The following is a 13804-nucleotide window of genomic DNA, read 5'->3' as shown; positions in this document are numbered from 1 at the left end:
ACAGTAATGAAAGCATTCTTGAGGTGGAGGTCTAATCCTAGTCTTATAATTTGTGCTGTCCTAAGCCAGTAATCTGACAAAATGGGCACTTTCAGATGGAAACTGTCTCAGAATGTTTTGCATTCAACTTTGCTAGACATGTCTTCTCTGTTTTTAGAAAGCACCTTGCTTTTTCACAAGGGGTGAGACAAGTTCACAGGGTGAACAAGGAATTAGATGTGAGTGCGTGCTTGTGTGTGACTGGACAAGGAGGAGAGAGAAGAAGAGGGTGTTTAATACTTGACTCTGGGGAGTGTTTTAAAGGTGAGTGCTGTTTACCACCTGTCTTCTCTCTCTTTCACCCGTTTCCTGAGTTAATTATTCATGCTGCAGAAAAATTGAAATGGCATATGCAAGGAATTCACTATGTATCCGCTTTCTGTTTTCTCCTTTGACCAAATATCTCTGTATTTGATAAATGCCGTTTCACAATTTGCAGTTCGAGATTGAAGCCACTTCTCAGTTTTTTTTTAATAGAAGTTTAGAATTGATCCTTTTGCATTTAAATAGGTTTCTACGGGCATTGAGAATATATATTTACTCTGAAGCTATCTTATGAATTTCTGGTCTATCAGGTGTGTGTTTGACATGTTGGTTAATAATACCAAGGAAGCAATTTTACTTTAAAACACCCCCCCCCTTCACACTATTGTCTTTTTCTAGCACTAGTCAAACCACACACAATGTTGTTATTTTACCGCAACTTAGGAAAGTCAGCCCTTGCCTTTCTCATCCGTTTCTTTGTTCTCCTACCCGGTTAGTTGCTTTTGGTTTTCCTTCTTAAATGCTGAATCTGTTATCGGCTCACAGTCTTAATTGTTTTCTACTCTATTTGAGCTCTGCTTCACAGATTAGCAAAGCCCTTCATTCATTCAGAAGGCAATAGCTGAATAGTGGATGAACCGAATCGGGTTGTGTCAAGTGTTCTGTTGGTTCTTAATGTCTTTACATATAAAATGAAGATGGTGAAGGGGTCTCTGATGGACCAAGGTTCACATCTTAAAGCTATACCACATGCTTATCACTGTAGCTGACATTTTAAAACTGGTGTCATTAACATAGAATAAGAAGCTGGAATTTAGTGCATTTCTCTAATATTTGACTTTTTTTTATACCTAGCATTTCTTTTGTTGTAGATTTTACCACTTGAGACTTATTTCTTAGGTCTATCTGCATGTAGAATAATGTTGCAACTGCATTTTAATAAGGGCATTAATTAGACATGAGAATTAGGGATGTTCTCAGTTGGGTTACTTTTTAAATAAAAATTGCAGGAGACTATCTTGGAGGAAATTCTGCTCAAAGGTTTTATCCAAACAGCCACACCAACTTTACTAGCAAAACTTATGGCTTGGAAAAGATGCTGTGTGACCAAATTCTGTATGCATTTTTTGTGGTATCTTTATTGGTTCATTTTATGTTATACTACCTGATGTCCAGAATTGACAACAAATGGGCTTTTACTTTGCTCAGAGTTTTGGAGTATTGAAGTGTAATGTTTAGCCTTGGGATGAGGGCCTGGCATTGGGCTCTGATATGGTGAATAAGTGGGAATGAAATGGCAATACATAGAAACCTACTCTCTTGAGAACTGTGATAGCTAATTTTGGCTGTCAAGTTGGCATAACTGAGAAGAGGGAACAAAAACTGAAGAATTCCTCCCATCAGACTGACAAGTGGTATATGATTGGGGGCACTTTATTGTTTGCCAATTGGTGTTGAAGGGCCCAACCTACAATGGGCAGTGCCATGCTGAGTAGGTGGGTCTGGCTGTTTAAGACAGGTCGATGAACATGAGCACGGAAGCAAGCCAGGAAGTGGTGTTTCTCCATGGTCTCGGTTTCAGGATCTTGCCTTGTGTTCCTGCCCTGAGTTGTCTCAGTGATGGACTAATTTTTAGAAGTATGAGATGAAATAAAGCCTTTCCTCTACAAGTCGCTTTTGGTTATGGTGTTTATCAGGGGGAAAAAAAAAACCCTAAGACAAAGACCCGAGGACTTCATCAATATCTTCAAAGAGTAGTGCATTCAGTGCCCTAAGTATCTTACACTAGTTCTCACATCTCACCTCTCGCACAACCCCTAACCACTGCTTTGTTGGGAACCAATCCTCCAGCCCCTGAAAGTTGAAGAACAAATCACATTTCAACCCCAGCAGCAAATTTAAAGCATGCATTCTTGTTCCTATTGTTCCTAAAAAGATTTGCTTTTCTCCCAGTTGGTACCCAGGTGGTCAACAAAGGTAACTGGATACAGCAGATTCTCCATAACTTTTTCCCAAACAATAGTTCAGTTTGCATAAAGTAAAACATGCAATCCAGACACATTTCACTTCTTTAATCTTCTAATTAAAAGCAGGTACATGTTTGGAAAAGTCAAAGCACACACTTTTTCAGACCTTTGAGTAACTTGCAAACGATGGTAGTACACACTGAGAAACACCCTGAACATGCTAAGCAAACATGCCGCCACCACAGTGTACCCTGAGATGCCAACACTTTATCAAAGAAACAACAATGCTCTTTCCTTATCCATGAGTTGAGCGATGTTATTTGGGATAGTGAAGATATTTTAATAGGTATTTTTCTTGGTATGAATATAAGAATTTAAAAAAAACCTCCACATTATATTTCCTGTGACTTTTTGTAGTTGTTCTGACTTTAGGTGACATGCTTTGTAGGAACCGGTCTCTGAGAACCAGAACAGAAAAGGAATCAACGATGTCTTTCAAATCCAGATGCTCAGAATATCAATGGATGGCTGATAAATTCAGATGTGATAGGTCTGTGAAGCATTCCGGTCCCTACTACAGTAGAGTAGGTTAGAAGAGGGGTTCCTAAATGGCCAGTCATAACACAGGCACAGGTAGAAGGGTAGGAATTTCACATTCAAGCACAGTACAGTAAAAGAAAATTCTCCTTGTATAATGGAAATGATAACCTTGAAATACTTGAGTGCTCATCATTGAGAAAAGCAGAAAGAGCCAAATCCCATAATATGGCAAAGCTGTGAAGCCCAGCATTGCAGGGTATTTTCCATTTCATAGTATCTAGCTGAAGGGCATCTAGATGGTCACTCCAAATCCTAAGCAGCCTATTAATCATTCTCATTCTGCATTTAAATTCATGCATTAGGTGTATTTACAGAGGAAGATTTTAAATATAACTAATTTGTGGGCATAACTTTCACAGAAACACAATTTCTAAAATTATTTAAGGTTTCATCCTATTGCATGGCTAGACTCCATTTCAGTTGCAAAATACATGTCAAGTTGAAAGGTGTGAAATTATTTTTTAAGCTGCTACTATAAATTATATACCAGAAATATATGGTCACTTTCCTTAGTCATAGCAAATGTTCAGGTACCAAGTTAACTTTTTGAAAGGAACACTTTTGGAAGATACTAGAAATCAACTGTCACGCTGCCAGGGTACTTGGAAAGTCTAAAATACAGATGGATTATTTATGCAATTATTTCCATAAAGGGTTGAGTAATATAGTGTGAACAGAATATAAATTGACTCAGACCAGTTTGAGCTTGAGATTTAATTTGACTTCTTTTTTTTTTAACCTTGGGGAATATTTAGTGTACTGGAAATTTATTTTCTTATCTGACATAAGAAGATAATAATATATCATAAGACTATGAAAAAATGCTCTTAGATTTTATATATACTACACAACTATAGGGTAGTTATTCTTCTCTTTAACTTACTCCAAGAGAAGAGATACATTCATTAATATCAATCAGTTTTGAGGACACATAGTTGCATTGCATTTTAAGGGAATAACTATGCTTTAAGATGCTTTTATACAAGTGTGACTTTCTTCTATGCAGTAGCTCAACAACAATAACAGTAAAAACCAGTACCTGATATTTTATCCAATATGGCAGAAGAGAGAATGGGATTTCTGAGACTATTGTGGCTAATGTTAGTTGTAACGGTCTTTGAGCTCAAACGTGTTGTCTTTAGTTAGAAATACTAACTTTGATCTCTGTGAAAAGCTTTGTATATTTGAATTGTTCATTTTTAGTTAAAAATAATTTACAGCTACAAAGTTTAGGATAGAAGCTGGCGCCAGACCATCTTATCAAGTTTTCTGCAATGGAATCTGTCAGTCCCAACCCAATTAATAAAAACCCGTGTCATTAAGACTCATTTTTAAATTCTTTTCAATTCATTTATGTATATATTTCTGTGAGTGTATTCCACATATATGTGGGTGTCCACAGAGCCCAAAGGAAGATATCAGATTCCCTGGAGCTGGAGTTGTAGGTGGTTGAGAGCTGCCTAATATGGGTGCTAAGAATTAAACTCAGATCCTTTAGAAGCATAGTGGGCACTCTTAACTCCTGAGCCATCTCTCCAGCCCTGAATCTGTGTCTTTAAGTTCATTAAATACTTTCTATTGTTCTTTGTAAACAAATGACTGATGAGTGTGATAGTTAATACTCATTTTCAACTTGACATGATTTACAATCACCTTGGAGACAACCCTTTGGGTGTGTTTGTGAGGGTATACCAGAGAGGGTTAACTCAGTGGCATGATCTGGCTAGAACATCGTAGCACTATCCATAGGCTGATAATGTTAACTGAGGGAAGAAAACTGAGTAGAACACAGGCATTCATTTATCTGCTTCCTAAATGTGTGAACAGCCATCTCAGACAAGTTTCTACCATACCTCCCTGCCATGTTAGACTATTCCCCTGAACTATTAGCTAAAATGAATCCTTGAGTTGTCTTTATCAGATATTTTGACATGGCAGTCAAAAATTAACTAATAAGGGGACTTTATGGAAAGAAGGTAGAACAAGATTTGTTTTTTCCTGTATATTCTGGCCAAATGCAATATTGTACATCAGTTGAATTCCTGCTTTTTGCACATGTGATATATGTGATGAATAGTTGCTTTTACTTTTTTTTTTTGGTTTTTCGAGACAGGGTTTCTCTGTGTAGCTTTGCGCCTTTTCCTGGAACTCACTTGGTAGCCCAGGCTGGCCTCGAACTTACAGAGATCCGCCTGGCTCTGCCTCCCGAGTGCTGGGATTAAAGGCGTGTGCCACCACCGCCCGGCAGTTGCTTTTACTTTTATCTGACATTTCTAGTTACTTCTAAATCATATTGCTATCATTTCATCATTTCCTTAAGGGATATTTGAAGGGATATACATTCTTGAAATAGTTTTGTGACAAACTATGTTCCATCGGCTCTTGCAAAACCTTTGTCTTCTCCCACAAATCTTCTAAGCATTTTCTTTTCACTTTCCAACCATAATGTCTGCTTCATGTCATGGTAAGCTGCCCATTGATTACTTCCAAAAATCTTCTCTCCCAATAATCTTTCCTCTAAGATTTAGCTCTTTCTTGCTACATCTTCTAGATATCTCACAGATATTTTAATATGGCCCAAACCAAATTTATTTCACTATGGCCTATATTTTCTGCCGTTGTTGCTCAACAAAGATCTCCTGAGTAAACTGGGGTTGAGGGAGTACAATAAAGGGTAGGGGATTGGGAGTGAGAACATAAGGGAATGGGATGGTCGAGCTGGAAAAAGGACAGAGTTGGAGAGCAATGAAAGAAATATCTTGATAGAGGGAGACATCATGGGGGTAGGTAGAAACTTGGTGCTAGGGAAGTTCCCAGGAATCCACAAGAATGATACCAGCTTAAAGTACTAGCAATAGTGGAGAGGTTGCCTGAGCTGGCTTACCCCAGCAATCAGATTGGTGAATACCCCAACTGTCATCATAGAGTCTTCATCCACTAACTGATGGAAGCAGATGCAGAGATCCACAGCCAAGCACAAGACTGATTTCCAGGAGTTCAGTTGAAGAGAGGGAAGAGGGATTCTATTAGCAAGGGGTATCAAGATCAAGATGGAGAAACTTACAGAGACAACCGAAAAAGCTAGTGGGAACTCATTAACTTTAGACAACAGCTGTGGAGCCTGTATGGGACTGGACTAGGCCCTTTGCATAAGCGAGACGGTTGTGTAGTTTTGTCTATATAAGGGGCCCCTGGCGATGGGATAAGAATCTATCCCTGGTGGATGAGCTGGCTTTTTGGAACCCATTACTAAGGTGGGACACCTTGCACAGCCTTGATGCAGAGGGAGGTGCTTGGACCTGCTTGAGCTGAACCTACCAGGTTTTGCTGTCTCCCCATGGGAGGCCTTACCTTTTTGGAGGAGGGGATGAGGGGTGAGCTGGGGTAGAAGGCAGGGGGAGAGAGCAGAAGGAGGAATGAGAGGGGGATCTGTAATTGGTATGTAAAATGAATAAAACTTTCCTGAATAAATAAATAAAAAAGAAAAAAATCAGTTAATAGTGTTTCCAGCCTTGCTCTCTATTGTGTGTCATGGTGATTCGCTCTGTTCCATTCTGTTCTCTATCCTTGTCTTCAGTCACATACCGTCCAGTTGTCAATTTTCAGACTATTCCCTCTCAAGCTTGTCTCCGACTTGAGCCACCCCTTTTCTGACACCCTTTTATTCTAAATCTTCATTGACTGTTGCATTGGCTATTAAAAGAAATTATACCCCACTTCTATTCTCCTGCTGTTCCAATGCTTTTCCCCCTCAGTTATTTTTTTTTCAAGAAAATGCAAAAATGTTTCTTATTATCTTTTCTAGTTTGCCATCATCTCATAAGCCATCCAGGAAATTTATCATCTTATACATAACTTTTAATTATCTACTGATTATTGAATCTTCCAGTCTTACATCCCTTGCAATTGTATCACCTGTCGGTGAATTAGGACATGCCATTTCCACAGCCTACTGTAACTTTTGAGGATTGTTTTTTTTTTCTGTCTAGACCTTTCCTTTCCTCCTGTGACAGGTTTTATCCACCATTCAACGGTCAACTTCATTTTCTCATTGCTTAGCTCTTAGTAGTCCCTAGTCTTACATACTTACTATTGTGTGAATTTATATCACAACATTGTAGCGATTTTTTTCTGATGTCGGCCTGTCTCATGATAGTTTGAGATATTTAATTAAGTATGGATCTCTAATTATGTTCACAATGCTTGCTACATAGCAGAGGATAAAGAATTGCTTGTTTGTTGATTAACAAGTAGCAAAGAAGTTTGCCAGTTTTCTTTAATACTTTTTACATGAGCAACTTCAATATCACCTTTCATCTTCAGTTCCCCATGTTCCAACACTCAGCTCACTAGATACTCTACAAATGCAATCATTTCAAAATCAGATTTTCCTAAGGTTCTAGTTGAATAAAATATTCATTAAACATTGGAAATTACAGTTGATATCCATTTGGAATAGATGAAAATGGTATAGATGAATTTGTTTCATTTGGTATTAATTTAATGTAAATTTTATTATTTCTTTCTAACACAACACATAAATAAGCATCTCTAATATGTTTTAGGAAGCATATCTATGTATCTATTTATGTATCTATCTATGTATCTATCATCTATCTATCTACCTACCTTTAACAGTAGCATCTAAAGACAAGCTATTGTGACCTCAAAATAAGATTTTAGAATTTTAAACTTTGTTGCTTTCCATAAGAAGAATATACATGTTTGATATTTTACTATAAGATATTGTTAATTAACATACCCAGTGAGACTAAATTTTGTGCTAATTTATAGTGTCAGAATTTTCTCAAAGACTTCAGTAACATAGGAGTGACATGGGCAAGTGCTCTGTGGGTCAATGAATACGTAAATGAGTCAATTTTATTTATTTATATATGCTTATGTATGTGGTTTAGACAGGATCCTGTTCTGTAACCCAAGCTGATCTCAGATTCACCAACCTTCTGCCTCAGATTTCCAAGTGCTTGAAGTCCAGGCTTGTGCCATTACATCCAGTTCTGGATGGACAGATTCTTAGCACTGCCTTAGGAGGTGAAAGATTAATGCTGAATTCCCTTATTGTGGCAAAGACTCTTATGAGACACTATGTTATTAGAAAGCATCTTAGCAGCAAATGTATCTGTTTTGTGAATAACAAAAATGATTTGTTCAGAGGGTAAAGTCACATCTTCACTTTAGAACTGACCAGACTTCAGTGAAATGATCCTAATTAATCTAATTGATTAATTAAATCCATGCTTAAGGGCAATTTTTCAACCCAAGCTTGCTAATTGTTTATCAATGGGCATGATTCAGTCTGCTTTATTTTGAGTTCCTTCTGGAGTTCTCTAAAGTTCGTTAAAGAGGAGATGTCTGTTTCTACTTCTACATTGCTAGGTTTACATCATCTACCACCATATCCATCTTTGTTGTTGTTGTTTGTTTGTATTTTCTTTTTCATGTTTGAGATGGTATAAATTTGGGTTCTGCTCAGGATTCATCAAGATATGTGAGCTTTGGGCATGGGAATCTGTGTTCAACCACTTTGGGACAATGAAACAAAGGAAGGCATAATTATCTGTATTCCATTCTGTTGGTTTTAACTTTTCAGGCAGTTAAAAAACTCTTGGGTATGGCCCAAACTCAGAATGGGTGTTTGAAATGAGAGGCAGCTAACCTATTTATTGTCTCAAATTCTATCTGCTATTATTATCTGTGGCCTAAGATCACATAGCAAGAGTGTTGATTGTCTTCATTTTACTATTTAGCTTTCTGGCCAGTACAGGTCTCTTGACTGCTTTTCTGGCTTATTTTTAACTAGACAGTGATTGACAGTTTAAGGGTTGCTTACCGAAACATTACCTTATGAACATTTTAAGCTGTCTCTCTGAGAATTCATGTTTTTCCCATATTTCTAACTCCTTCTCTACTCCCAACAGTTCCACTTATATGAAGTTCAGGAACAGACAACACTAATAGATACTAGTGATAGAAATCAGGATAGCCACAGTGTCTGTTTATAAAAAGTAATAATGATATCTTTAGTAATTCTTTGAGAATTCCATACATGCATGCAATGCAATTTGATCATATTTTTATTCCTACATGTTTCTTCAAACTCTTCCCAGACACCCCCATTCCCTACTTTCCACACTTCTCCCAACTTCAGACCTCATTTTCTTCTTCTCCTCCTCCCCTTCCTCCTCTTCTTCTTCCTTCTTTGAGTCCAATTAGTGCTGCCTGTGTATCAATTGGTGTAGAGTTATCTGCAGGAGCATAGTTGACCTACCATGGGCCACATCATTAAAGAAAACTGATTTTCCTTCTTGTAGCAGGCACCAGATGTCAATAGCTCTTCAGCTACGTGAAATTCCTCCATTGTGAAATTTTGACTAGATTGATCTTGTGTTGGCAACAACAGTTGTTGTAAGTTTGATAGTGGATCAGTCCAAACATATCCAGAAGAACACTATTTTGCTCTGGTTCTTCCTGATTTGGGGGATTATATTCTTATAAACACCTTCTTCCATGATGGCCCCTGAACCTTGGATCAGATGTTACAGATATCTCATTAGTGGCTAAGCACTCAACCGATACTTAATGCTGGCAGTTTTAATGTCAACTTGACACAAGCCAGAGTAATTGATAAGAAGGAACCTCAACTGAGGAAATTTCCTTATCAGATTGGCCTGTGAGCAAGCCTGTAGGAACATTTTCTTGATTGACAACCGATATGGGAAAGCCCATCTCAGTGTGGATGATGCTGTCCCTGGGCTGGTGGTTCTGGGTGCTATCAGAAAGCAGACTGAGCAAGCCATGAAACATCTGCCCATAAACAGTTTGCCTCCATGACCTCTGCTTCCAGGTTACTGCCTTGAGTTCTCACCTGACTTTCTTGGAAGTTGTACTACAAGATGTAAGATGAAATAAACCCTTTCCTCCTCAAGTTGCTTTTGGTCATGGTGTCTCATCACAGCAACAGAAACTCTAACACACATTTACCCTCTATACTTTGACCAGTTGTGAGTTTTTTACATTAGTCACTCTCTACCGCCCTTTAAAACTTCTCTGATGAGGTCTGAGAGCTGCATAAATCTGAGTAGAGAGATATAAATTTAGATAATAGTTTGATACTGTGTCCATTTATCAAGATAATAGTAATAAGTTCACCCCTGTAGTCTGTGAATTCTCCATCCATGGGTTCTAGGTACTGTGCCAGGCACATGCTTGCTCCACTAAAACAGGCCTTAAATCCAATCAGAAAGTAGTTGGTTATCCTCAAAACATCTGTGCCACTACCACATGCGTGGGAAATATCTTGTCACGCTGGTTGTCATTTTAGTTCACATGATTCGTAGCTGGGTAAGATTGTTGATAATGCTGCCCACCCCCACCCCCTCCCCAGAAGCCCTCATAGCAACTTCTGAAGCTATGAAAACTACCAGAAGAGAGGACATTTTCCAGTCAGTATTAATTTGATTTCTCCATGTCCTGTGATTAGGGTATGTCTTCAGCAATAAAGTCTTACCATCCAGTTCTAATGGACAATCAAGAGCAATGACACCAGCTCCTTTTGTTTTGGGTGTCTCTAGGGACAGTTCAGGAAGAGTTACGCTTTTATTTGGCAACCTGTAGCTACTCAGAGGAGCATAAACCCCTGTATAGGGTAATTCCAATTAAACTCACTTACATGAGAAAAACCTGAAGCTTACAAATTAGTAGGTTTTCATACACACCTTTTCAAAATTCTTTGCTTTAGTTATTCCTTCCCCCATATCTTCCTCTGCCCCCCTCATCCTCCCTACATGAACCTCCTTCTCCATTGTTTGATTTAGTGAAAAAATAAAACTAAGCCCCTCTCCATGGCCTATAAACTCCATAGGCATGGGTTTTTGGCTGGGTTTTATAGGCATCGTTTCCTTCCAATGGAGTGAGCTTGAAATCCAGTCTGAGAGCTTTTGGTTACTTCCAAAACACCCATTCCACTACTGCAGAAGTGGGCACTTGTTGCTCAACAGGCTAGTGTTGTAGTATATAGGGTTCACGTTTGGGTAGGACCGTTGATGCACTTTATCCCCCCATATCCTCCATAGCACCTTTGTCACTGTGAAAACTAGCCAGCAGGGAGGAAGTTCAGCACAGTTCCAGCTTCTAATGAGGGTATGTGATGTCTTCAGCAATAAGGTATTCTCATCTGATTCTGATGGGCATCCAGGAGAAATAGTAGGAACTTATATAACTTTGGGAGTCTCTTCAGTTTCCCTACATAACAACTCATAAGGAAGTATCTCAGACCTGATACTTGGAGTCTTGGCTAATAACCTGTGGCTTCTAGGAACACCATTGTCTAGATTTAGAATCTTGACTGTCACTCTTTATGTTCAGTTTTCCTGAAGACATGAAGATGTCTTGGACTTTGTATAAGAAACCCTGAAGCTTCAATGATTTCTATAAATTAGAAGGTTGGTTTCCTGGCATGGTATCATTGACCTCTAAGCCAAGCATGGAGAGGCTGTGGCACAAGGACAGCTAGTTTGAAGATAGTCTGGGTTTTTTATGAGTTTGAAGGCTACATGGTGAGACACGATCTCAAACACAGCAAGCAAGCAAACACATAAATTTCCAACTATTTTTGTAACCAACTACTACTATGTTTATTGATTTTAAAAAAATCACATTGTTATGAAGTTGCTGTTGAAATATACTTCAATGTGCAGTAGCAATAGTCATGGGCTAGTGTGAGCTTTGAACTACTCCATATAGAAGACAGCAAAAAAGACCTTGAGAGGTAATGAACAGCACCTGCCAAAAAGTTCAAGACAAGGAAAACACTGAAACACCCATATGATGAAAGAAAAAAGTGGTATTTCTTCTTGAATTATCTGTGCAGTAGGTTCCGCTGTCCACTTCATGGAATATGCACAGACAGCAAACGTAGCTTATGTTGCAGCCATGTCTTGGTCAGTCAGCTTTTTATTTTATAAGTTCAGCATTATAAAAATACTTTTCTTGTATTTTTCCCCATATCATTTTACCGCACAGTTTCCAATTTGCTGAAGAAGTAGTTTTAAAAGAACCCTGATTTGCAGAGTACTGCTTTCTTTAACTAAAGGTTATATATGGTTTGAAATAAAAGTAAAATCTCTGAAAAAAATGAACTCTGTGAAGTTAGATTCACTCAGAAATTCAGAGAATTTCAATAGGTATTTTGATAGGTGTAAACTCCACTTGAAGTTTATTTATGATTTAGCAAGGAGGTGAAAACCTCATTCCCCTTCTTCATTTGATGTACACATGACAGAAGACAAAGACAACTAAAAGAAAAGTCAGCTGCAGCTGTTGAAAACATCTGCAATGTTGCCTTTAAAATCACGTACAGAAAATTTATTTGAACAACCTTGGGTAGGTTCACTTACTAATTCTTTGATTTTATTCAATAGTAAATCAAGCACAGGAATTCTATTTACCTCAAATTCGTGTTATATAAATTTTAGCTCTTAATATTTATTAAGAAGGCATTGGATATATTTATGGCTAAGCATGAGTGGCCCATGTGCACACACACACACACACACACACACACACACACACACACACACTCTTTAGGAGGCCGAGATATGAAGATCACATGATTCCAAGAGTTCAAAAAGAGCCTGGGTAGTGGTGGGAAACTGATTCAGACAAATAACAATAGCAAAAATAAATGTATTTGCTGCACTGTACCAAAGGACATGATTGTACCTTTCAAATTCCTTGCGACTTTTAGAGATGTCTGCTGACTTAACACATCTTTGCAATCAAAACATATGACATATTTCACTTTAATAACCTAAAAATAACACTTAAACATATTAGTGTATTAAGCAAACAATGACTCTCCAAAATTAAGCAATATGATTTATTAACTGACTTGTGGTTTGATTTTTAATATCTATAGCATTGAAAAAGCATTTTATAATTAAGCTTATTTATTAGAGCAATTTGATGCTTAGAGTAATATTGAGCAGAAAGGATACAATACAATGCCCTTGACCCACACTTAAGTTCTGTGGAACAGTTTCATACATAAATTTAATTTATTTATTTAATGATTTTATTGCTATGAGTCTTTTACCTGCTTTTATATATGTACACTATGTATGGGCCTGGTACTAATGAAGCTTAGAAGGGGTTCACGAATCACCTGGAACTGGATCTATGGATAGTTATGAACCACCCTGTGGTTACTGGGAACCACACCTGGGTCCTCTGCAAGAACAACAAGTACTCTTAACAACTGAGCCATATCTCCAGCTTCCTATAGTGTAAATCTTAATGCCTGTGTTTTGTGTTCTTCTTCAGCACCACCTCCTCATGAAATTGGCTTTGAATTTGTTAGAAAGAAAGATTTCATTCAATTTTACTTTGTTATTGTTACTGGGGATTGAATACAGGAAATCACTTATGTTAATCAATCACTGAAAAAATGACTTTTTCCCTCAGAAAAGCGATTCTCATATTTTTAATCAGTAAACCATTGGCTATTACAAATTTTCTGAGCTGGGTATGATGATACCCACTTCTTTCTTCTTCTTCTTCTTCTTCTTCTTCTTCTTCTTCTTCTTCTTCTTCTTCTTCTTCTTCTTCGTTTGTAATACTAGCATGTGGGAGTGTGAGGTGGGAATACTATGAGCTTCAGGATTAGTTACTTATTTCTTAATGTGATAAAACACCATCACCAAGATAACTTATAAAAGACTTTTATCTAGGCTTACCATTCCAGAGCAGTAAGAGATCATCACAGAAGGGAGCCACAGGAGTGGGCAGAGGGTGAATTGGAATAATTCATAGATTTGGAACCTCAAATCCAGCCCTTAGTGACATACTTCTTCCAGCAAGGCCACACCTTTTAAACCTACCCAAATAACACCACAAACAGGGGACACACATTGGAG

Source organism: Peromyscus californicus, unplaced genomic scaffold (assembly GCF_007827085.1).
Source record: "Peromyscus californicus insignis strain IS unplaced genomic scaffold, ASM782708v3 Scaffold_23__1_contigs__length_62951481, whole genome shotgun sequence".
In the NCBI taxonomy this organism is placed as follows: domain Eukaryota; kingdom Metazoa; phylum Chordata; class Mammalia; order Rodentia; family Cricetidae; genus Peromyscus; species Peromyscus californicus.
The sequence above is the reverse complement of the archived record's forward strand: the minus strand, read 5'-3'. Positions refer to the sequence as shown.